Below are 26,592 nucleotides of genomic sequence, written 5' to 3'. Positions count from 1 at the left end.
CTAAATGTTCCGTATATGACATTCAACTTACGAAATCTTTCTGAGCGGTGTCGACATAGAAAAATAAAACAATTTTCAGTGACCGACTTGATTGCCAATTCAGACCGTGGTACAAAATGATAACAATCTGATAAGAAACTTACCCCTAACTGAGATATCTTATTGACTCATGAACCTCGCACTGTGCACCGGGGAACTGAAAATCACGGATTTGTCAATTTTATCAGATATGTTACTCTTCCGCGTAAACAACTTTAGTATGAAAAAAAACCTACAATAACAACATATTAACTACGCAACATCGGCTGTTGGTGTAGCGTTGACTAACCTCAAAACGAGGCTGTAATCCCCCTTTTCAGTCATCTTATCTAAATAGCGTCTTCGCATTGAAAAAGGACTAACTCAAGATGTTATTTTAATCGAAACTTTTTGTTTTGGCGGTAATAGAAGACGCGAAATTAGTATAGGTTTCACTGTGTCCGTTGAATAGGTTAATTGAAATTAGTTTCACAAGATGACAACACGAATGAACTCATGATAAATAAAGTTCACGTTTCACAATTCTCGGTGGTTTGTTTACTTTCTCAGTTGCGTGAGTTCGAGTGCAACGGGTGCTCATCTGTCACATTCGAAATCTCGTAACTCTTATGTAAACAAACCACCGAGAATTAGGTTCTTTGCAGACAAAGTTAATCTCACTTTTCTTGACAGTTCGCTTGTACTGTTTACATGGGCTTAGAAAAATTTGTGGACGACTAGACGCGCTCGAAGCAAATCGTAAAGAATTTTTCTAAGTCCATGTGAACAGTACAAGCGAACTGTCAAAAATGAACACTCAGTTCATACTTGGCGTCGCCGTAAAGTATTCAATTGGGCCATTAAATGAGAAAAAAGTCGTTTTTTATTACTTACATCGATAAAGCTGATTTTCGTGATTGCAACAATGTTTTTTTTCCAAGTCAGGAAACGTGAAAATAATATTAAAATTTAAAATAAAGAAATATGTTGACAGTCTGGATTTGACACTATAGGAAGGATTTGACATATCGAATTTCACAACAAATGATGCCCTGTCAGAAAAAATTAAGGCATGTTTTCTCAGTTTACCCGCAGGGTTATTTTTATTTGACATAAACACCATCCATTGCATATAGTTTTTTTTTCATTTTGGGTGTTGTTCTGATAGGCCAGATGTAAACAACCGCAGTTTTCCTATGTATGGTTGCCAAGTTTACATAAGATTTATTTTAAAAAACAAAAAAAAATCGTTTTTACGTATCACAACGAATTTTTTTTTGAAATAATGTTATATTATGTATATTGGACCTAAAATTTATCGAATGGAACGGAAAACTATATATAGCTTAATGACCCAATTGTAAAACGAAGTTCATCCGGCTCATTTTGTGGGTTTATGTCGTTTGGACCTTATATTTAATAGGTAAGTAGGTCAATTCATTTCAACATTTATTTTGTGTTTGAATGATCTAACAGTTTTCAAAAGTATTTGGCTACATGTTGTTGAATATACACACAAATCTTCAACTTTTTTTAATTGATCGTAATGGTAGTTCTTTCGCCAGGAAATACAGGAAGTTAAAATAAATACTAATACAGGAAGTTAAAAAAGATTTTTTGAAGTTCTAGAATATAGAAAACATCTCAATACATAATCGTGTGCATTGGGGTTTATTTCTTGGCTGTAGAAGCTCGCATTATCTCTTCAGTTGCAGAGTCGCGTAAAATAAAGGAAAACCCATACGATCAATAAACCACCCATTCAGTCCAATAAAACTCACTGTCAACAGCCTTCAGCACCGATGAAACCCATTCAAATGTCCTGCCATCGAATCACTGTCGAGACAGTACCGCATTCAAACATATGCAGTTGAAAATTACACACAACTCCGCCCTCGCCGCAACGAATCCCCGGTGATGGTGCAGCCGCGATGAGTTGCGTTTGGTTCTGTGCAATGTTGGTGGCATTTGGACCAAAACCGATATCGCCCACAACGATCGCTCATATCTACGAGTGAGAAATTCCGTCGACGTTGAATCTGACGTAGCCCTGTTCGCCCGTTGTGCAAACTGTGTGTGTGTACCTACACGTATTAGCATATAAGCGTAACTTGGCAGCGAGTCACACTGCCTATTGTTTGCTGGGGAACCAGAACAGAAAGTGCCAGCGCGACGCCGACGAGGGTTGGCCACACGTCGTGGACACAGTCACCCGTTTATCATCATTGCCGTCGTAGTTGAATGTTCCGGCAGTCAGCAGTGATAATCCATAACGCAAATGAGAGCAACATGTTTTCACTTTAGACGTACTAAAACGAACGCATATCGAATATCTGCTGGTGTTCTGTTAATTGAATATTTTACGCTGACGTCACAAATAAACGCGAGTGTTCATTTTTGACAGTTCGCTTGTACTGTTTAGAAGGACTGAAAAAAATTCTTTGCAATTTGCTTCGAGCGAGTCTACTCGTCCACTAGATCTTTTTAACAGTACTAGTGAACTGTCAAAAAGTGAGATTACTGTGTCAGTAAAGAACTTAATTATAGGTAGTTGTGTGATATCTTAAACATGTAAATCATTTTTCATCGGCTTATCACAATCTCTAATACAAAATCCGATTCAATTGTCAAAAAATGAGACCCAATTAACTTGCCATTTACTAATAATGCGGATATAAACGGATCGAAAATTTACACTAATATGATAATTTGAAAAAAACATGCATCTAACAGCTTCCCATAAATAACCCGAACGCTTCCATTCCACTACCAAAACAAAATCGAGAAATCTCCCAACTCGCACTGATTCATCCCAACTTTACAGCAAGCAAATAAGACATACCCACACGAAAAAAAACAACCTGTCAGATCGGCGATATTTCCCACCCCGGAGCGATACACGATGTTCCGTAGTTTTCTCGCCCACAGTCCTACACTATGTATACACACACACACACACACATCGATAGCATAGGGGGCGAGTTCGGTTAGCCAATCTCCCGTAATTGGCACAAGAGTCAGCCCCAGCAGAGTGGAAACACATAAAAATTAATAAACTTTTCCTTTTCCATCAGATGTTGCCCAGTGGGGGTGGCCTTCGGGGTCGGCACAGAACTAACATGAACCTTCGGCTCGATTCCCCTGGCGGGTACGATGGTGGTCCAAAGTTCATCCGTCTCCGGTGTGTGCGCGTGTGTGTGTGTTGTAGAGCACATGTATTTTCCTATCATTTTGATTCCATTTGTTTTCATCGAACGCTAGCCGTACGCATTTCCCGCGCGGGTTGAATGTTGGATGTTAATAGGAAAAACGACCTTTACTTCTTTGTGACATTTAACTTTTTGCTTGACTTTTGGTTTCTTTGTCTTTTCAATTAGTTTGTGTTTATGCCGTTTGGTACCCTTATTGTAGCGCTTTGCATTGTGTTCACGTTTTTTTCCTTTCTTTTCTTTTTTGTTTTTTTTTACAGTCTTGTTTTTTTATTTTTCTCTGTATTTTCGCCTTTTAGTGGCTTTGGCTTTTTTGTACATTTTATACAATTAAGTTCATATGATTATCTTGTTGTATGCTTTCTCTTTTTAATCATTATATTTTCGTTTTTTTGTGTTCGTTGTGTTTGTTTCCTTTTGCCCATATTTATTTTTTTTGTTGAGTTTTCACCCGTTCCGCTTACTTTTCTCTGTTTTTTGAGTTTTACAATTTTGTGTTTTTTATTTGTTTCCTTCTTGACTGTTCAAAATTGTAACTAAGGTATGGAGAGATGAGTGCCTCATTTTATACGGTTTCTCAGTAATGGCTAGCCTGATATGCGCAAACTTTGTTTCATCGGATGCGATGTAATTTCTTTCTAGCACGACTCACGGTTCCGGAGATACAGGTTGATGAAAAATATTTTTTGCAATTCATTATGTATGTTATAAATCCCCTTTAACAAGATCTCGATTCATCGTTTGATTGCGTCAAGAAAAATTCCCGATATATGGCTATTTTTTCGTGCTCTACAGTGGTGTAGCCCCTTAACTGAGAAAGTCTCAAAATGTGGCCATCTTTGAAAACAGAACAAGCAACTTTTCCAATACCCTTTACACAATATTCATGCAAATCAATCAATGTACCTGGTATACTGTTAGAATACTACTGATAGATTATTATATGGGTTTTGCAAACCGTGTTTAAAAAACTGATTTTTGTTTGCAAATATGGCCGCTTTTCGATGCTTTTTCGGTTGAACCCTAAAAGAGGTTTTCACTTATTTTTTTCTTTTTGGTGTTATTTTTGCCTCTCACCTTTCCATTTCACTGTATGATTTTCTTTCCCGACTCCCTGGTTCTAATTTCTTCTTCATTTATTTTTGCTTCTCTTCTTGCGATATCTACTCTATTTGCAGTATGTGCTTGAATGGGCAAATTTTTATTTCTGTTGTGACGTAAACTAGCTAATGTTTATTTATTATTTCATTCATTCATTCAGTCATCTTTTTTTCATCATTCTGCTACCGGCAATGCTTTTGTTGAACTAAACCCCCTCAAATTTCCTCGCATTTGTTTATGTTCGTTTCACCTTTGTTCGATTTGGCCTGTTGCAATAAAGCGCGATACTACCCAACTCCAAAGAAAGAAACGATCAATCCGTTCCATCGGAACTTGTAATGTTGGTGATGCTACCGGCGTTAACGGAAGGGTGGGAGAGAGAAGAGCGGGGATTATCCGGGCGCGTGGCATGGCGCTATTTGTGTTCGAAAGAATATATGGGAAAAGTTGTTGAAATTGTATCGATCCACTCAGAAGCACATTTTACTGCTCGTTATTGTGCTCTTTTTGCGCGCTTCCTAGTGCTTTGATTTTGGGTGGGATTTTTTTAAGACTATCCATCATACCGGACTGTAGTTTCGATGGATGAGCGGCCGGTTGCGTCTTCAGAGTGGCAGGTGTCAGCATCGGACAGTGCAAAAAGCGTGGGAACTCATGTACTTTCAAGGCGGAGATGTGCCGGAGGTGGCAGCGACAGCCGCAGTGAAATGGTGTATGTTTAAGCTGTCCAAACTGGTGTTGGCAGTAAATTTTTTATATTCATGCAATCGCTTGGTATGGAGAAGCTTCATCTTCATTTTAAATCCGTATTATGGCAGGTAATGACGTTGATCGAGTGCCAGCAGTCGGTACAAGCAGGTTGCAAAGTTGGACTTTTTAATCGCATGAACGAATCCGAGGCGTGCCGGAGTGATATTTGCCGTAAAATGGATGGATTGGTTTGATTTTTCGACAAATTAGCATACACGAGCAGCTAAATGGTGCGGATCGTCATGTCTGTTTTACCGCTTGATCAGGTACATAAATAGTAGCTCAGCCGTGGTTAATGTGTTATTCTACTTTTATAGAGGACGCATGTTGCTGATGTAGTGTGGGCGAACTGATCTGCCGGCACGATATTTCTGGTCGGATTTGTCGACTTGTTTTAGCTTTTGGTGTACGGTAGATATTTTTGAAAAATTGTTTAAAAGGTGAGTTATTTGCAATTGTAGTCAATATATTAATTTCGAATAATTAAATATTGATGGTAGTGTTGATGAACCATGAAACGTACATGAAGGATGCATAAGGAACAGATTTGTCTGATGCTACAGTTAACTGTATCTACTTAAATATTGTTGTAATTTACCGGGCACTAATCGGATTATAGGCGGTTTCGTATTGTACGTTACCGTGCTGCACTATACATCTCTCAAGCGCAGCACAGTGTGCAATAATGTAAATGCAGCCCCATTCCGGAATGTTGCCATGCAATTGAATTATTTTCAAGATCACTTGAAAGTTAACGAACGAACAATGCGTTGCAGTACTCCAACCGGTTGAATGTGGTGGGGTGGTTCCTGGAAATAGGTCATCACCAATTACTAAACATTGTAGCCAATGGTATCAGAGTCCAGCGTGAATTAGAATCATGAAAAAGTTAGCAAGCATTTCTATCACTATATAAATCGCATTGGTCAGAGAGAGAGAGAAATAGTTTCAACCAATTGTTCCCATTAGTGAATATCTACAATGAGTTACAGTTAAAATATTATAGGAAAAAATAAAAATTGCTCATTTGAGTTGATATCCAATTAATAATGGCGTGATAACCTCTTTTGTTCCTATACCGCGAATCACCAATCGATTGTAAGTGTTCAGTGATGATTGCGAATATTGTGTTGGAGTAGTAAATATGGATTTTTAGCGGAACATCGCAGCTACTCGAACCTACAAATAGGTACACCCCTCCCCCTAGGTTTACGGGTTTGACGGTACTCCAAACATTATCAATCATATTCCGTGCATCAGTTTTAAACAACCTATGACAGACAACTGCTTTAAGATGGTAATTGCATCGCGCCTCGATAGTGGTGCATCGAGGAGACCGAGAGGGCTTATGGACTTTTTTTTATGTTTTGTGTTTTTTCATACTCTGTACCAGCCCAAACTAACGGTCAGCCAACAGCCTGCGCACACTGACGGGTCGACGCGGATTGGCTTTTGCTGTGCGCCGTGTTTGCAAACATTGTTCCACAGCTTAGTGGCGGTGTTGGTGGACACGGCTTGCAGTGGAGATCATTGTGTGTCGAAGTGGAAAGGAAAAAGTAGTAACCTATTAGTAGTGATAATTGTAGTTTTAAGTACCAGTGTACTATTGTTATGTGGTAGATATCTATTTGTGTATGTGTTCGTCTGAGTATTTGTAACAGCTGGATCAGGAAAGCAGCGCTGCGAACCTGCGAGGTTGTTCTCTACCGCTATTAGGACGCTACCGCCTCGGTGCAGATGACTGCTTGTTGCGTTGCGCTTGCAGCCGTATATTACGTAGTTCGACGAGAGTTCAGCGTTTAATGTCTTCGCGTAGCCAGGTTTCCGTTAGGACAATGACGTCGTAATCACTAGAAGAAAGCGTTAGATGGAATTCTTGTGTTTTCGTTCTCATTCCTCTCACATTCTTGTAGTAATCGGAAAGAAACTGCTCGGAATGTGCAACAACTTCGGGAACAGGCAATACAGGAAGTAAAACAGGCGATGTAACTAGTTGGGAGGGGGCGAAGAGCAGTGAAGATCATCGTTGCTGAGTCGGGCGCATCCGGTTTCCAAACAACGTTTCTTGAATCCGATTTCTCTTCGAGCTCGCGTTAAGCAATCCCAACTGACCATGCAGACGCCGTCATAGCCTTATCTTTGAGATCCGTGGGCATGCCAACTTTGTAGGAGACAAAATTCAGTGTTCTAGGATCTCTGCCACCAGGGACCAACTTGACGACAGGGACATCCGAATTTCCGAGTTTATCCGCCGCTAGGTCAGGAACATCGGGAGAAATTCCAGACAGATGTAACCAAAACTTTTGATCTTCACGATTCACAGCGACGGATAAGGTCAATGAACCGGCGGCATCAGTACGACGTAGCAGCTATATCGAATTAAAGGAAAATTGTCGTGGTCCAGGAACCGGCGTTTTTGGTACAGCGTCGATCAACGTTTTGAAGTTGGTCCGAATTTCCACTATCGTTTCGAATTTTATTTTTTAAGCTCCTCGATCACCGTTTGGTTTGTGAACTCAACGGACACTAATGCCTTTACTTCCAATGCGTTTTACTTCCAATAGTTTGCTTTTCCACTGATCATATCTACCAAAAATGATGTCGATCAACTTATACGCTTCTACTTAACTTCTTCCCTTTTTTCTGTATTCGGCACGCTATTTTTCCTTTCATTACTATATATTAAATTAATTTTATACCAACACTCACTAACACAATAAATTACATTTTCTCTCATATACACTCACGATTTTGCCCATTCCAAACGTACAAACTCTTCTGGCCTTCGCGATAACACAAACCTGGGCAAAAACGTGAACGCATCTATACATAATTACGCCCGCGATCTCGCCAACATTAATACACCTCACTAATTATTAAGTGAATGGTTTAGCACTTCTAAATTTATAAGCGTGGTCTCAAGCATCAACCTACCGCTCGCACTATCGTGAATCGGTCATGTCCGAAAGACTCTACCCTCGATCCTAGCAGCCTTTACTAATGCCATCAGTTGGACCAATTAAAAATGACACTCATATTCACTAGACAACACGTTCCATGATGACATGGCCGGGAACTCTGGTGAAATGGGAGAGCTCACTCTATTCTAGCATCTGAACCAACAATAACAGATTAAGTATCAGATTTACGGTCCGCGCGCGATCATTCAAGAGCACACGCAAATATGCGAATTGCCACATGGTTATTAAAAATAATGCACACACGCTAGTACACGCGACAAACACGTTAACATACAAACGGCCGAGTCCTTCGCGATCATCCACGCGCACCCACGCTCGCGATCTCGCAAACAGGATAACACCACGGTGAACGTTTTAGCACATATAAATTCACAAACGCGGTGTCAGGAGTGAACCTCAAAACGCACGTATTCGCGCGATCATGAATCGGGTACTTCCGGAAGTCCCTACCCTCGGTTCCAGGGATGCCACATTGAAATCTGTGTTTCGTTCAAAAAAATCTTTTTACCATCTGTGATAACTGAAAAACGGAAATAAATCTGTGGAAATCTGTGATCAATTTCCAAAAAAAAAAATCTGTGAAAAACCACAATATTTCCAAAAATCTGTGAAAATCTGAGAAATTTTCATTAAAATGTCTATGAAAAAAAATCTGTGATCAAAAATTATGAAAAAAATCTGTGACATTACAGAAAAATCTGTGAATATGGTAACCCTGCTCGGCCCTAGTAGCATAGGTCTTCAGGTTAACCAAACAAAACAAAAATTACGCTCATCTCCACTAAACAACGCGTTCCATGGTGAAATTAAAATCAATATCACGCACGCTAAGTCACATATACGGCACAAACAGGTTAACATACAAATGCTTGAGCCCCTCGCGATCATCCACGCAACCTACACCCGCGATCTCGCCGACATGATCACATCTCGGTGATAAGATGAACGTTTCAGCACTTATAAACGTTCAAACGCGGTCTTAAGCCTGAGCCTACAAATTCCCGCGCGATCATGAATCGGTCACTTCTGGAAGTCTATCATCGATACCAGAAGCCTTTAATTGGACCAATTAAAAATAATATCTCTTATATTGACTAGCCAACACTTCCTATGGCGACATGACCGAAAACTCTAGTGATATGGGGTGACTTCCCTAGTAAAAATTGAGGTTTTATGACTGTTTTCTAACGACTCATAAAACTTAGATTACACTTGTAGTGTGCAACAAAACTTTAATTGTTACTTGATTTCACGATCAGAATGAAATAACAAGATTATAACAGAATGCATCTGTCGTAACATACTGTTTTATAAATTTGGTCTCGTTAGTAGTTAAAATGACAGAAAATTATATCAAGTTATAGAGCGAGATATAGTTTTGCGATCTTTTGGTTATGTGTTTCTGATCGAGTTACTTCCTGTCAGAATCTGAACCGTACGCCGAAAACTACCTATCAGAATAAAGGTGTGAATGGCCACATGGTTATAAAATCGAATTTATACACGCGAGCATAAGCAACAAACACGTTAACATACGAACGCTTAAGCCCTTCGCGATCATTCACGCACACCTACGACCGCGATTGCGAAATTTTGATAACACTCCGGTACTAAGGTGAACTCCAAAGTTACAAACGCGATCTTAAACGCGAACCCACAAACGTGGGTCATGAATCGGTCACGTCCGGATATCATAACCCTCCATCATAGCCACACCGGTCCGTATATTTATATGAACCAATCAAAAAAAAAATAACGCTCGCATCCACTAGACAACACGTTCCGTGGCGACATGACCGGAAACTCTAGCGGTATGGAAGATCTCAGTTTCTTCTAGCATCTAAACCGTACACCGAAAATTATGTATCATATTCACGGTCCGCGCGTGATCATCCGAGAACACACGAGAATATGTGAAAAGACACACGGTTCTTAAAATAGAATTTATATACGCGAAGTTACACTCAGTTTTTACGAGGTTTTTTAGGCGGATTCCGCGTAAAAAACCGCGTTAATTGGAAGATGGCGACGTCTAATTTAGCGAAATTCGCTATAAACCCAATTTCTATGGGCATTTTTGGAATGGTTTTGACGAGTAGATGCCAGAAATTGATTGTTGACGCCGTTTTGAAATTCAAGATGGCGATTTCCTGTTTAGCGAACTTCGCTATAACTGAATCAATATGGGTATTTTCGAAATGGACGAGTAGGTGCCAGAAATTGCTTTTTGACACCATTTTTAAATTCAAGATGGCGACTTCCGTCTTAAAGAAATTCTCTACAACTTAATCAATATGGCTACTTTCGGAATAGTCTTGACGAGTAGGAGACAAAGGTTGATGTTTGATGTCATTTTGAAATTCTAGATGGCGACTTCCGTTTTATCGAAATTCCCGCATAAAAAATCTGGGCGATCACCCAAAACATCCTCGAATATAAGATCTAATCATAAACTAACGAAATGCAAAATATTTCTATGTGTTCATCCGGAAGAGTGCGGTGAGATTGGAAGTGAGAGGAGAAAGAGAAGGATGTGGTTTGAATTGATTCAAATTAAACAATTTGCTAAATTCAAGTAAATTCAACTGTTTAATTAAAACTATTTGTACTACAACTTTAACTTCCAAAAATACCCATATTGCATGGGTTAAGCAAATTTCACAAAATCGGAAGTCGCCTTCTTGGATTTGAAGATGGCGTCAACAATAAATTTCTGGCTCCTACTCGTCAAGACCATTCCGAAAATATCCATAGTGATTGGGTTATAGCGAATTTCGCTAAACCGGAAGTCGCCATCTTGGATTTCAAAATGGCGTCAAACATAAGTTTCTGGCACTTACTCATCAAGTCCATTCCGAAAATACCCATAGTGATTGGGTTATAGCGAATTTCGCTAAACCGGAAGTCGCCATCTTGGATTTCAAAATGGCGTCAAACATAAGTTTCTGGCACTTACTCATCAAGTCCATTCCGAAAATACCCATATTGTTGAGGTGCGGGCCAGAAGGAGTCTTCCAGACCCGTCTGTTCCATCTTTCCGAAAGTCTTTTGCATTCGAAAGGACTTTATATATATATAATATTTTTGCATAACCATGTTAATTGGAAAATCCGTGCAAAAAAACTGTCAAAATCCTTCTAAGTTCTTTGCATTTAAAAGGACTTAGAATATTCTTGCAAAATTCACGCTAAAAAGACTTCCAAAAATTTATCTTTTGCTGAGGGTTTTTTACGCAGATTTTCGAATAAATGCGGTTTTTTACGCGAATTTTCCAATTAACGTGGTTTTTTTACACGGATTTTCCAATGAACGCAGTTTTTTACGCGGATATTTTCCAATTAACGCGGCTTTACGCGATTTTTTTACGCGGTACGTATCCCCACGTAAAAAAACCTCGGTGTATACGTTAGCACACGCGACATAGAAAGCACATGCGTACATCGAACGCGTTAACGTACAAACGCTCGCGCCTTTCGCGATGATACATGCGATCACGAAGTCTCGATGTCCGCATATATCTGAACCGTACAATATCACACTCAGAATCACGGCCCGCTGCAATTGACCTTAAGCAGTGTTTTAGTGGATGACATTTCCCGTCTCGTATGCAATTGTAGTGAGTAATTCTGATGGGGAGCCCTGTCGAGACCTTAGCTCCAGTAGGATAACTCTCGAAAATAGATTTGTGCAAAAACACCATCTCACAAGCTCATCAAAAAACTGACCTACTTGTTCCTACTCTACTCTACTATGTGTCTAAAATTAAGGGTACGGTGCAAACAGTTTTGTCTTTCTAAATACGGCTTTGGGAAGGTAGTGGGCTGGACATGTAACGCGAATATCGGAAGAGCGACCAACAGAAGTTATGCTCAGCAGCGAGCTTGGAAGAGGTCGTCAACTTCGGGGCAGATGCCGCACTCGCTGACTGTGTGCAACCGAGAACGATGCGCCCACGGCGGCCTTTCAAGAATACGGAAGACTGGAGGCCCAAGATCGAATAATCTAAAATACCTTCGGTCATGATTCGGAGTACCCGGATTATTCGGCCATGGTGATGAAGCGTTTGTGAAGGTGCAAAAGTAGCCACATAAGAAAGTCAAGATCATCTTTAACGACAAAGCGTTGAAGACAATCCATTGGGTAACCGGAGTTTCGTCGAAATTGCTTGCAACAACACTGCAAGAGTGTCCTGTGATGTGTAGATCACCATTCGTTTGTTGCCGGGTGAGACGGCTGAATGCTTCGTTTCGGAACATATCAATGTTATTATCAGCTCGAAATAACTTCTGCTGCTTAGCGAACCACCAACGTATCGGCCCATTTCCGCGACACCAATATTCGTTAAAATCATTTGCATACAGGATAAACATTGTTCTATCTGTCTGCCGTTTTAGTTAATGGAGTCAATTATGCTATATATTGCGATTCAATAGTATATTACCCATTTTCTTTGCATGTGTAACAAAAATGTTGCCAAAAACGGAACCTTTTCACTGCCAAAATTTGTGTGACAAAAATAAGCATTCCAAAAACAGAATTTTACGATATTATTGTCAAAAAAAGTTTGCCTCTTCTTATCACATAGTAGGCTGGATTTGCTTATAATTACATAGATATAGCATGATGGGCCTACTTACTTTTAGCAGTCGCGGTTCTATGAGATAGTGTCTCCTTCCTGTTTACAATTGTAGAGCCTGAAAAAAAAGAAAAAAAAAATATATTGAAACCATATTTTTCTGGACCGATAATGAAAACTAGATAATTTCCCTTGCAATAAAATGCCCCCATCATCAAGCCACCCTACCATCAAACGCGAGTAGTTGGAGTAGTTGGGGTCAAACCTATCAGAAGAAAAATTGCGTAATTGAGCGTACGCGTTTGCCAAGATTGCTTAAGTGGGACCAGCAATTTTCGCAATCACGCAGTGGTGAGCACATTGCATTCGAGATAACCGTTCCATAGTGCACACTGACAAACGGGAAAGCTTGTCTATTGTCCGAAAACCGGGTGGTCAAGGTGGCGAAGACGCTGGCTGCCTACTGCCGGTTCGGAAAGTTCTCTGATTTCGTTCGGTCTCCGGCTGGTGGCATGCGGTCAGGAACAATCCAGTCGTATTAGTACACAATGCTATATCAACTTCTACACAATCCGATAAGATAAGGTCCGCCAGGTCATGTCTCATTATCTCGGTGATATTTCTTCCTCTTTTTTGGTTCTTTTTTGTCCTTCTGCTTGGCATCAATTCGTATTCAAAAAAGTATGATAATCAGCGGTGATGTGTTTATTTTCAGCGAATTCAATAATTGAACCCATCCCGTGCACTGGTATGGGTGAAAAGACGACACGATACAATCGGTATCTCTTGGTTTGACCTGGTGATTGTAACGCTCCATCTTGATTACTCAGCAGTTATGAAACTTCAACATTGTCAAACCAGGGGACGATTCGGAATCCACATCTTGGTTCAACGGTCAGCAATAATTGCATTTCAACAAAGTGTGCGTACACGCGGAATCGACTTAAAACCTAGAACCAGTATATCGCGGAATATAATTAGCCAATATCTTTTTTTCACCTCTTTCCACCACTCATTCGATCGAAGGTCTTGCCCAGTTCGAACCTGTTGCCTTTGTTTTTTTTCTACCCAAGAAATGTTGCTACTTCATCCGGCAGAAGATTCGTTCTAGCTCAATTGTTTACAATATCGCAAATCACTGCGCCCGTGCCCCCGTGTTGCTGTACCTGCCCCCCAACGATGACCTCCGTCCACTTGACCGACCGCGGCCTTCCTAGAACGGGGTATTGCAAACATTTCGGAATAGTCCAAACTGTGGCCCGACTCGATAGCTGACTGAGTTCACTATGGTTCTTGCCTTGCCTACCGACATGTGGTTGTGTTTATGTCTGAAAATGTAGATTTTTTTTTGCTACCAGCTACGCCCTCCCAACGTGCCGTCGTCGTACCACCACATGCGGGTAATCGGCTTCTCATCATGATGATCAACAGCACTTGCTGAGTAGTGATCGCGCCGTTTTTCATCGTTGCCTCGTTTGCGGCTGGCCTGTAGGCAGACAGGCATGCAGGGGTCACGGCAGCGATCTACACCTTCAGTAGCAGCATGGCGGGGAACTCATCAACAAGCGGGCATTCTGTCACATGGCGCGTGCGAAATTAAGTGTTTATTAAGAAGTGAATGCGATGCCCGTCGTAAAGTGGTTTCATGTGCCGCTACTGCAGCAGACGCTTGCTAGCGATCAGATTAAACGTGGGCATATTAAGTCTACACAGTAGTTCGAGTTGCTTTCACGCTGTGTGATTGACATGAAGCTGCTGCCGTTGTACGGTTGATAAAATTGAGAGACGTCGTGATTCAAGATAGCATTTTCAGTGCTTCCGTGGTGGGTTGATGTATCTGTCAGCGAGTAGAATTAACTGTTCGGTTGGTCCGTTCTGATCTTGAAGCTGAGGACTGAGATAACAGGGGGAGACTATGTAGCAGTTTGAATAGGGAATTTGCTCCGGCTGACATAGCGAGTTTATGTGAATCACATGATCGTGAGACATTTTGTAGATGGTAGATTGGGGTAACTTTTCATAACTTAATACTTGTAGATATACTCATGTTGCCAGACTTTCAAATGAACTCGGAGAAAATTTGATTTTTAAGACTTTTTGGTTGTATCTAAAAGGGGAAAAGGCATCGAAATGGTGAGTTAAGCGTATGCAATCATATAAAAAAAATTCTCCAGAGGCAGGATTTGAACCTGCAACCCTTGGGACTCCGTCCCAATGCAACATGATTTAATTTAAAATCTGTTTCAAATACAAAATCATTTCAAACCAAATCTATCAAGACCGTGGGGGTTATTCGGACCATCTCAATTCCTCAGAAAATCATAAGACATTCTGACTGTGGTATATATTCGTGGAATTGCTGTTCTAAAACAATATTTTTGACAACTGAATCTAATTCTTTGGTTTTTTCAGAACGGAGACGCAACGTGTTTCACTTTTTGCCATCCTCAAAACAAAAATCATTATAATAATAAAACCGTGATTAAAACAACAAAAAAGTGAAAAAATAACAGTGTTTTGGAAAGCTTGAGGCTCCTATTTTATGGAATGATTTTTGTTTGGGTGAAAACACATATTTTCAAGACGCTCACCAGTTTTGTGTAACATGAGCGTACGGGGCTATTCGGACCCTTTATTCCATCAACCACCGTTCAACGGCTTGCGGCTACGCATACGATTGCACACATCACAGCAAAAAAGACATGATGCGCCAACCGACTTCGATAGATGTGACTAACCAAATTAAACACCACATTTAAAGCTTAGCTTAACTTAGTTTACCGTTTATTAATCAAAGCCTGTTGAAATTGCATATTGAACCAATTGTATGATATTTGGGAGTAGTACATCATACTCAAGTGCAACCTAAAGAGACTAAGTTTGTAGTACGATCAATAACGTAGATCACCACGCCCATGCAGGTCAATTCTGGGATGGGAAGGAATGTTAGTTCAACACTTGTGACTATTATGACCGAGAAATTCTCTGCATCATCCACAAGTGTCGCAGGATAGGATTGGCGTTAGTAGGTAGGGAAATTAATCAAGATATATCTTGGTAGATATTGTGATTTAGCTAAATACTCACGCGCTTTGTCTTTTCATTCTAGATCAAAGTTTTCAGGTGTGCGACCTCCAGTAGAAATATGAATGCCGTTCAAATAGGCATTTGAATAATTATTCTTCTGCGGGGCGTTACATACAGAGCTAGTGTCAGACCTTAATGAGACCTCAAGAAGTCACTTTTGGAAGTATTCGTCAGTGTAGATTTGTCGGTAAACGGTTCCAGATTTAATAAAAAAAACGGCTTATTTTGACACATCTACAGATCGCTTGCCACACAAAAAACTTTTCGTACAATTCGACAGCGGCATCGTAGGCAAATTCAATAAATTTTCTACGTGAAAGTTTGCCTGTTTTTTTAAATTCGGTTTTTAAACCAAAGCTTTGAAAGTTTTACCTTGGCGTGGAAGAGCCGATATATTAATATATCTTGTTGCTTAGTGTAGAATTAGACTTCATATTTTACGGCTATTGTGCAGCCGCCAGAAGAAACCTAAAACATTGGTACACAATCAGGAATAGCGGATCAGAAAAGGTGTGTTAGTGACTTACTCAGTACAGAATGCTTAAAGGACATGATGCAAAACCTTAAGGTCCGTCCTGGTTAAGTCTTCGGTACGGAGCAATACTTTGACCTAGGAACTTCTAGCATGTTAGTCGCCTTTTACGACGAGGGAGCAGGTTCCCAGTAGTTCTATTCTTGGCTGATATAGTGCAAAAAGATTTTAGCCCGCCGGTACCACACGGCTAATAAACCAATACCAAATTTAAATTTTAAAAACACATTTTTTTAAATTCTTAACCGTAAACATGATCCAGACATCTAAAGCATTCTAATTTGAGGTTTGATAATAATTCAGAAATTTCCAAATACACTCAACTTGCTATGGAGATGATTCTACATATTTACTTTGCTGATTTGACGAAAGACAGAACTATGAAATTATGAAGCTTGACTTGATGTTGTTATTTCTTCTCATCAGAATCTGACAGCGAGATTTACGATAGACCCAAAACGGAAACGCGGTTTGTATTCCTAAGAAAGCAACTGGTTAAGCATGATGTCCTGCAAGAAAACAAGTTCTGAATAGACGAGGGAATTTAAAATATGGAACACTCACTAGCACAATCAATTGCATATTGTCGCATATACACTCACAATCTCTCTCATTCCAAACGTACAAACACTCGCGGCCTTCGCGATAACACAAACCTGAAGACAAATGCGAACATGCATTTGCAATCATCCACACATACTTACGTCCGCGATCTCGCCAACATTAAAACAGCCTGGTAATTACGTGAACTTTTAGCACTTAAAATTTACAAACGCGGTCTCAAACATTAACCCACCGTTCCATAGTGGTCGGAGACCGGACAAAACCTATGTTTCAAATGAAGTTTTTTTTATTTTTTTCTAGATTTCTTAAGTTTTGAATGACATATTCTCCTAATTTTGTGACAATCGAATGAGAATTAGATTTTTAATAGCAATCTAAACATCGCTTTGTCAGTCAATTCTAATGAAATTCATTTTCGAAATCACAGTATCTATCTTCACTTCAAAAACATGTTGCTCTTTTTAAATTTTGATCCGATTTGAGCATATCTAATTTTATTTCATAGGACATTTAAAGAACTTTGTTGATCATTTCAACATAAATGCCAAATTTGATATTCTGTACAATCAGGTGAAATAGTTCGGAACGGTCACTTATTATACATTCTATGGGAAATCATCTCTACTTTTCGAATCTTAAGGTCTCGTTTTGCCCCTTTTTGCCCGAAGGGGTTTAAAATCGACAATTTTAAAAGTTTGCAGAAATGGAGGAGCGCGGTGATTAGTGCAAAATGACAACTGAATAAAACGTAAACAAACACTTTTTGTAGAGATTGAAAGTAGTTTTATGCAATTATTATGCTTTTATGTCCTGTTTTAGCTATATCTAATCAGTAAAAAAAAGATTCATCATAAAAATAGTATTATGCTAATAAGAAGGTTCGATAACACTGTATGGGAAAATTTATCCCACCATTTATAATTTTTGACATTAAAAATGAGCTCAGCACCGCAAAATCACCTTAACAGCTAGATTGTGCAACATTTGTGGTTTTGTCCGACTTTTGTTCGAAGACCCGCCACTGTGCGTTCGCGCGATCATGATTCGATTACATCTGGAAGTCCCTGCCTTAGGTCCTATTAGCCTAGACTTATACCTTCAGTTGGACAGTTACACATATCTCTTTAGACAACACGTTCCACGGCGACAAGACAGGGAACTTTAGTGATGTGGGGAATCACTCTCTTATAGCATTCAGCACGTTAACATACAATCGCTTGAGACCTTCGCGATTATTCACGCACACCAAAGCCCGTGGCTACGCAAACATAAAAACATCCTTGTAATTAAGTCGTTGTTTTTAGCACAATAACCTTATACAGGCGGTCTCAGGTGGTAACCTACAGTCGCCCATGTTCTCGCGAAAATGAATAAATTATGTTCGGGAATCTCTACCTTCGGTTTTAGCACCCTAGGTCCATGCCTTCAGATGGACGAATAAAAAAATGACGCTCATTTCCACCACTTACTTTTCTAGTATCGGAACCTAATAATTAAGTATCCGATTCACGGTCCGATCATTCAAGAATATATGCGAATGGCCTCACACGGCCATAAAATCGAATTTCTGCACGCGAAGTTATATGCACGCAAGCACACGCGACAGACACTTTAACATACCAACGCTCGAGCCTTCGCGATCATCCACGCATACCTGCGCCCGCGATCTCGCAAACAGGTTACCACCCCGGTGACTAAGTGAACGTTTTAGCACTTATAAATTTACAAATGCGGCCTCAAGAGTGAACCTACAAACGCCCGTGTTCTTGCGATCATGAATCGGTTACGTCCGGAAGTCCCTACTCGCGGTCCTAGCAGCTAAGGTCCATGCCTTCAGTGGGACCAAGCAAAAAAAATTGACGCTATTATCCACTAGACAACACGTACCATGGCGACATGACCGGAAACTCTAATGATTTGGGAGAACTCACTTTCTTCTAGCATCTGAACCGTATACTGAAAATTAAGTATCAGATTCACGGTCCGCGCGATCATCCAACACCATACGCGAATGTGAATGGATACACGGTAATAAAATCGAATGTATACACGTTATGTTACGTACACGCTAGCACACGCGACATCCAAACGTCCACGCGATCGAACACGTAAACTTACAAACCCTCGAGCCCTTCGCGATGATACACAAAAACGAACATGCAATCGCGATCATCCAACCACCATCTAAGCTCAATGTTTCGCAAAAACAAAAACTAGGAGTGGGTAATGTCCGGGACGTAACCGCGGTGTTGACGTAGGACTAAACTTGGGCATATCATATGACATTCATGGATAATTTGAGCCAATGCACTTTTTGAATGAATGTTTACTGGAAATTTCATGTCGAATGAGATTGCCACATTCACTGATTTTCTAGGACTTGCAAAAACCTTCGGGTTTGTAGATTAATTTGATAAACATTTGCTTATATGAATCACTGGTAAATGTATACAAGAATTGACAGGCGCAAACTCAATTCAAGTTATTAAATGGAACTTTCTAATTCAATTCTTTCTCCATTATGTTTTCATCCTAAAAAGAACGGTTTGTAGATAACTGTTTGGTGATACCAGACGAGAATCCTTGCTAACGATTCGAACCTTGCCCGAATTCGCTTCTGCTGCGTACATACACGAACATTCCCCTTTCGCAGCTCACATCGAATGAGTATTGTATATCGGAATGCGATCTCTTTTATAAACTTCTTAGTGCAGATGGTAGTCCATCCCTTTGTGCGACAAATGAAAATATTTTCATCATTCGTTTTGGCGTGGCATTCGCTTAGTAGCAGGGTTGCCACATTCACTAATGTTCTAGAAAGATTTGCATTGTAGATTAATTCGATAAACATTGGTTTATATGTGTCATTGATAAAGTACAGCAGACTTGACAGGCGCAAACTCAATCCAAGTTATTAAAAGGAGCTTTCTAAATAAATTCTTTCTCCATTATATTTTCATCCTAATAAGAACGGTTTGCAGATAACTATTTTTGGTGATACCAGACGAGTGCATACACCAGATGCGTACATACACGAACATTCCCCTTTTGCAGCTCGCATCGAATGAGCATTGTATGTCGGAATGCGATCTCTTTTATAAACTTCTTAGTGCAGATGGTAGTCCCTTTGTGCGACAAATGAAAATATTTTCATCATTCTTTTTGGCGTGGCATTCGCTTAGTAGCAGGGTTTCCACATTCACTAATGTTCTAGAAAGATTTGCAAAAACCACCATTCAAAGCACGGCTAATTAATGCTTTTACAAAATCATTTCTATCAAAATTTACGGTAAAATCTACGGAATCTACTACACAATTGTTTTAATTATTTCCCAACAAATCGCGCAAAAATCTGTTCCGTACATCACAGCGCAAATAATTGACGTTGGAAAACAAATCGGCAACTTCAGCTGCCAAACACAACGATCGAAGCATTTTTCCGTTAATATCACTTTTCTGACTCAAATTGTTGTAGGTATTTTATTGCTTCCGTCCAATTGGTCAGTTTATTGGTTTTATTGCACATTTTTCGGATATTATTATAGAAAATAACTAACCCGATAAGAGGGAAGTTATTTTCCAAAGCACGAAATGGAAATTTCAATTGTAATTCTTCTGAGAACGATTTTGTGGTCCTAATAAGGACCGTTTGTTGTGAATATTATTTCGCCATTTCCCGCTCGGCATGATGATTATTCGCTTGGCATGGATAGCGCACAGATTGGTATTTTCCAACAAACTAACCAGGCAGGCCTCGCTGGCTTCTTAAAGGGCCATTACGGCTGAGCTCCGGAAGAGTAGGTTTTGAAATTCTGTGCAATCTCACGGACCAGGCACTGGAAGAGCAGCTTGCGAATTAGTAACTCTGTCCACTTCTGAGAGCAATGAATTTCACGCAGGGCGACGACTGTTCTTGGTTGGCAGCGATAAGGCAGTAGCTATGATTTGGTTGGTGGTCAAAATGCAGCTTCTCGTTGAGCAGCACACGTACGTGTGTTCTGCTCTGTGGCTTACACACGTCTGGCTTTAAGAAAAACTGTGACACCCATATTTATAGGTTTTAGCATTAATGTTGATTCGCATTAAAAGTAGTTTTTGAACTACGTCAAAACGCCTCAACGATTTAGTGAACGCTATAGCACTTATAATCTGATTAACGCGGTCTCAAGCTCGCGCAAGTTAACGTTTATTCCCACGTGATCGTAAACTCCCCGCCCGCACATCTGCACCGTACACTCAATATCACGGTCAGAATCGCGGCCCGCTACAATTGGTCATAAGCAGAGTTTCGGTGGGTGACATTTCCCCTCTCATCTGTAATTTTAGTGAGTGATTCTCGCGGCTCTCCAGCTTCAGTAGGACATCTCTCGAAAAAAAATAATTTATGAATATTTAGTATAGCTTCTACAAAAAATATGTAAGTTCCTGTTAAGGGGGCGTTCTTATTCAAATGATCAAAAAGTAAACAAAATTTGTATTTTTTTTTTGTAAACCAATGAAAAACATAGAAGGAAACAGTTTTAGGATTTAAAAAGCTTATATTTTCGTCTTCATTTACAACTTTTTTCAAGGCATAACAAACAAAATGGCGCCTGTCGTGACGTTATGCCTAATATTAGATGCGATGCGCGTGGAATTTCAAAATTGCGTGCAATCTGCTTCCTCAGCATGTGGAAAAAGGGCTTGATAGTCGATCGCAATGTTTGAGAGATGTTTTAGAGCCTTAATATTAGTTTTGTGCTTCAGAACGCACAAAACTAATATTAAGGCTCTAAAACATCTCTCAAAGATTACGATCGACTTTTAAGCCCTTTTCCCACTTTAAGGCTTCACTAAAAATATTGAATACAAAGAATTGGTAGATTTTATAGGTCATTCCACCAATTAAATTTTCTTTCGAGAGCTCAAAAGATGAACTCTTTAAGTTGAACCGTTTTCAAATGACATTGCACGCAGTTTGAAAACTCGAGTTTTGAAATAAACGCGTTTAATGTTTTGAGAACACTTTCGTGTCAGAATGTCAATATTTTGTATCAATTACATGGAATTTTGGGTTTTGGACATCGCTGATTATGAATCTGATGTTATTTTTTCGAAATTCAAAATCGCCGATCCAAAAAAAGGTGTACTTCAGGCAAAATCGAAAAAAAAAGATTTTGTGATTTATGAACACGAATTTGAGTTAATATGTTCAAAATAAAAAAAAAATAAAAATGGCGATTTCAATATGGCGGACTGAAATGTGACTTTAACAGTTTTGACCAACATTTTTCGTTTTCACCGTTTTCTGTGGTTGTTTGATAACTCAGTCTACAGATCAAGTGGTGAAATACGTTTTCGAGGCCTGTACTAATGTACAGTGCAAGTGCAACGTGAGGCATTCTGGAAACAGTTATTAGTATTACTTGCTTTTATGGGCAAATCGGGCCCAAATTAAAAATATAGATGTTTAAAAGCGTAGTTGTTTATAAATAACACGGGAATGAAGGGGTTAAGGAATGCCATGAAATAACTACACCAAATCTTAATCTGGAACGATGAAAGTCGACAACAATAAAACTCGAGCAATTGCGTTCGACCTAAGGTTGGAGAGAGAATCGGCAAAAATCGAAAACGAAAAAAGCAGTTTTTTCCACACCGAGTGTTAAAACTTCATAAAAATCAATCAGCTTATGTAAAATGTTGTTACAGTACCGCTGATTGATTTTTATGAAGATCTAACACTCGGTGTGGAAAAAAACTACTTTTTTTCGTTTTTGATTTTTGCCGATTGTCTCTCCAACCTTAAGTCGTTCTCGAGCTCGAATGTTTTGGTTCCATAATGTTCTACCATGGAAGTTATCTCTGAAGAGCATCACTGCCACGAAAATCAAAACAATAATTTTGAGATCGAGTCAAAAAGCTGTATTTGGTTGTCGATTTTCTGAATGATATGCTATCTAATCATCCCGTAAGATGCAAACTGTCATTTGGAATGCTTAAATATTGTGCATGGTGCCGAAAAGAATTGTTTGTTTGGGGATTTACAATTATAATCTAGCACTTCTTCGAGCGAACTCGAACGAAAATTAACTTTCGTGCTCTGATTGAAATACAGAATACGGAACAAGGTCGATTCGATAAAATTTTGATCGAATCGAAATGCGGAATGCCACCCCAGATATTGCTTGCCTTCGTCTGAACAGCAGGTTCCAAACCATCGTTTGTTAATCAGTCATCGCGCATTGAATTGCATCTAAAAATATCCCTTTATCTTCCGTCCAAAGTCGGTACGTTTCAGCGTAAAAGGCCAGAAAAATCAAAGATTGAACCACAGATCACTTTGTACCAAATGCGCAGGCACTTGAAGTGAATAATTGCTGGCCCATAATTCACGCTAATCCCTGCGCTCCAGTTTGTTGTGGTCAAGTATGGTCAAGTGTCCGGTACCAGTCATATGATTTGGTAAAAAACCGATGGAAAGTAACCGGCGACGGGTTTCCAAAACATTTCAGAACGCGCTTACCCACTACCCAGTTCCCGAAACGAAACGGTAGGTCGAACGGACGGAACTAATCTTATCGGCTCGCGGAAATCAGACCGTCAGTGAGATAACGGCCGATACCGCGGTGGAGTCTGGCAAGCGAGGGTGTTGGTGGTTGGTTGTGGTGACGGTGCGTCAAGAGGCGCCCTTTTCTACTTTTGCTACCGCAGCAGCGCACGGGGATCAACCGGACTGTGGCCGGTGTGTATATGTATGTACTGTGTAAGTAGTTAGTCAGTCGGACATCAGGTGGAGGTTTATTTTTACTTGCATAGACTACCGTGTTCGTGGTGGCGTTTCTGGAACGACGAAGGAAAAAGATACCCTTGGACCGCATTTATTTGGAAGAAAAGTGAGACAGCTTGATCCAAGAAGTCACGGAATGATTTCGAAAGCGGCACAAACTCGTCGCAGTTAAAGTTCAAGTGGAGATTTTTGGACTTTGATCTACGCATCTAAATCGTCGGAAGAAGGTACACAACACAAAAACCTGTTTACGAAGTTCATCCCTGTAAAAATTATCTTTTGTTGTTTTTTTTTATTTTTGTTATCCAAGTAGAATGAGCGATATATGTGGTGTTTATAGCAGAGGGCCGTAAAGTGTGCGCTGCAGGCTTTATGCTGTGCTGTAAAACTGACCTGGTTAAGTAGATGCTGTACATGAAATTTGTTTATGAGATAGGATAGGAATACTCTTGTAAATCGCAAAATCGCTAAAACTGATATTTTACTGTTTAAAATAGAAGAAGAACTCGGGATAGTTTAGCTCCTGATAGTCTAAGTACTAACAACACCGATTATTGCATGTTCATTTCGATATAATTTTTCGTTTCAGAATTATTTCCGAAAATAGCAATAATCTTGTGACGGAAGAAAGCAGTTTTTGTAGCACAATTTTCATACGGAATTCTGTCCTTCTGTTTGCAACAATTTTTTCCGTACAGAACAATTTCACTCACACAATCCCGGTTAGGACCCTAACATATGACAGGTTTATAAAACCAACATCCTATCTCCTGTACCCCAACACCTGTTCTAATGTATATCGTTATACAAAAACATATCCAGATTCAACACGTGACACTGCCAGTGAACTCATTAGTCGTGTGTGCCGAAAAAGATGGGTGGGTAATGTCTGCGACATAACCGGAGAGATGTAGAATACATAAGGAACACGTTCTTCAAATATGTTGATATTCATTGGAATTTTCGGACAAAAGGTGATTTGGGCGAGGAATATTTCAAATTATTCTTTACAAAAATGATGGTGGTCCTGACAAGGACCGTTTTTGTTGGCGTTGTTGGCCTTGGTGGGGAGATGCGCTGGCTTCGATTTTCGTTGGATGCTTCTGACTTCTTACTATTTCCGGGCTTAGCTGTTGTCCAGGAGGTGATTCTGACATGATTGGTGTAGGTGTAGGTCGTCAACCGGTTATAATTTTTCAAGCGTTGTTTACATTTGAAATTAAACCACTGGATCAATTAAAAAAAGTATTGGTCTGTGATATGAAAAGTACGAAATATATCTTCGGGTTTCTGCATTGACGTTTTTGACAAATACAAGATCAATGCATGTGCCTGCAAGTGTAGTTGCTTGTGATGGATCAGAGATCAAACGAAGCTTGAAACATTCATTCATAAAATAAACAAATTTCAAATTCTCTTGTTTTGAAACATCTATGTTGAAGTTGCCTGAAACGACCATTGGAACATTCTGATTTCTAGACTAAATATTCTACATTAAAAGATGGGTGGGTAATGTCTGCGACATAACTGGAGTGTCGTAACTACACTTGTGACGTTAATCCAAATCTAATGATATGCAACGAAATTACGTTTGCATGTGAAATTTTCAAATGATTCGTTATAATTATGGTTAAAAATTCTAATTGGGAATTCTTTTCCATCACCAACTATTTTTCTTTTTTTCGAATCTACAGCATTCTTTGAAAATATTGTTGAAATGTTATTGATGAAAAACTGAAAATGCGTTTGGCAACACTGCTCACTAAATGGATGGTGGGAAGACGCACATTCGTTTTGATTATGCTAGTATTAATAGCAGGAAAGAATGAAAAGGAACATGGCCCGAAAACGAGCAAGCGAGAGAGCGATAGTAATTCGTATTCGCTCTACTAAACTAAAAAAAGATGGGTGGGTAATGTCTGTGACATAACCGGAGCATCGTGACTTCACTTCGAGACGTTAATTTAAATCTAATGATTTATGCAGTTAATCAAAGGAGGCTGCCAAAAAGTTCGAATAAAAGCACGCGACTAGTGTACTTTGCACGTTCTATATTTTATCAACACTAGAGAGAATCGAAAAAAAAATTCAAAGTGTAATAGCAACATGCAATTGTGGCAACACTGGCCATGGGATGGTGGGGAACACGCACATTCGTTTAATTTATGATGTATTAGCAGCAGAAAGGAATGGAAAAGCAGTGCGCGAAAACGAGCGAGGATAATTTAAATTCTCTTTCTATCCACATATCGTATTTCTAACCTACTTGCTGAAAATTGTTAAACACCTCAAATGGATATTTCAGTTTAACTCTTATTAGAACACAATTAATTGGTCCTGAAAAGAACCGTTTATTGTTTTATTGCGGGAGCATAATTCAGACGCACTCCCCGCGACACGGTGAGCCAGTTTAATATATTTGGCCTGAAAGTTATGCGTTTGGTGCAGTATTTTGCATTCTCGAACAAACCAGGCGCACTATTTTGCATTCTCGAACCAGTAGGCATCGTTGGCTTCTCGGGGCATCATTACGACTGAGGTTTGTAAGCGTAGCTCGACTTTGCAGTCCTGTACAATCTCACGAACCAGACGCTGGAACGATAGCCTACAGATTAGTTGCCCTTTAGTTGGGGCGAAATTCTTGCAGGGCGACAGTTCCGATGAGTCACCAGTAGCTGGGGCACTGTTTCCGTCCATCGCCATTGCCAACTGCTTTCCTTCGGTGGACTGGCTGCTTGCTAGTGCTTGAACGAATACGAATGATGAGAAAAACCGACTGACCAATATTCATATATAAACACACGAGAAAGCACTACTATCGCTCTCTCGCTCGTTTTCGTTCCATTCCTGCGCCTTTCCTTTCCGTTCGGCTACCAATACTAGCATAACCAAAACGAATATTCTGTCTTTCCATCGCCTTCAATGTAGTGGCCAGTGCTAGCAAACTTGCATGTTCAGTTTTTCAATAACAACATTCAAACAATATTTTCAAAGAATGTTACAGA

The 26,592-nt window shown here is 39.8% G+C and overlaps 1 protein-coding gene across 6 annotated transcripts in view; it reads right to left on the bottom strand.

The window, feature by feature from the left end:
• LOC131677355 (5-hydroxytryptamine receptor 1-like) overlaps window positions 1–26,592 on the bottom strand; it is a 167,564-nt gene that overhangs the window by 126,883 nt on the left and 14,089 nt on the right. For 5 of the 6 annotated variants that reach the window (XR_009303330.1, XR_009303329.1, XM_058957113.1 and 2 more), the window contains exon 2: window positions 12,697–12,753. The gene's annotated coding sequence lies outside the window, so the exon portion shown is untranslated. Of the gene's footprint in view, window positions 1–5,676; window positions 5,953–12,696; window positions 12,754–26,592 lie in introns of those variants that run through there. The other variant, XM_058957116.1, reaches the window with a different exon arrangement.

The sequence above is a fragment of the Topomyia yanbarensis genome, chromosome 1, assembly GCF_030247195.1.
Source record: "Topomyia yanbarensis strain Yona2022 chromosome 1, ASM3024719v1, whole genome shotgun sequence".
NCBI lineage: Eukaryota > Metazoa > Arthropoda > Insecta > Diptera > Culicidae > Topomyia > Topomyia yanbarensis.
Note: the sequence above shows the minus strand (reverse complement) of the source record. Positions and strands in the feature narration are given on the sequence as shown.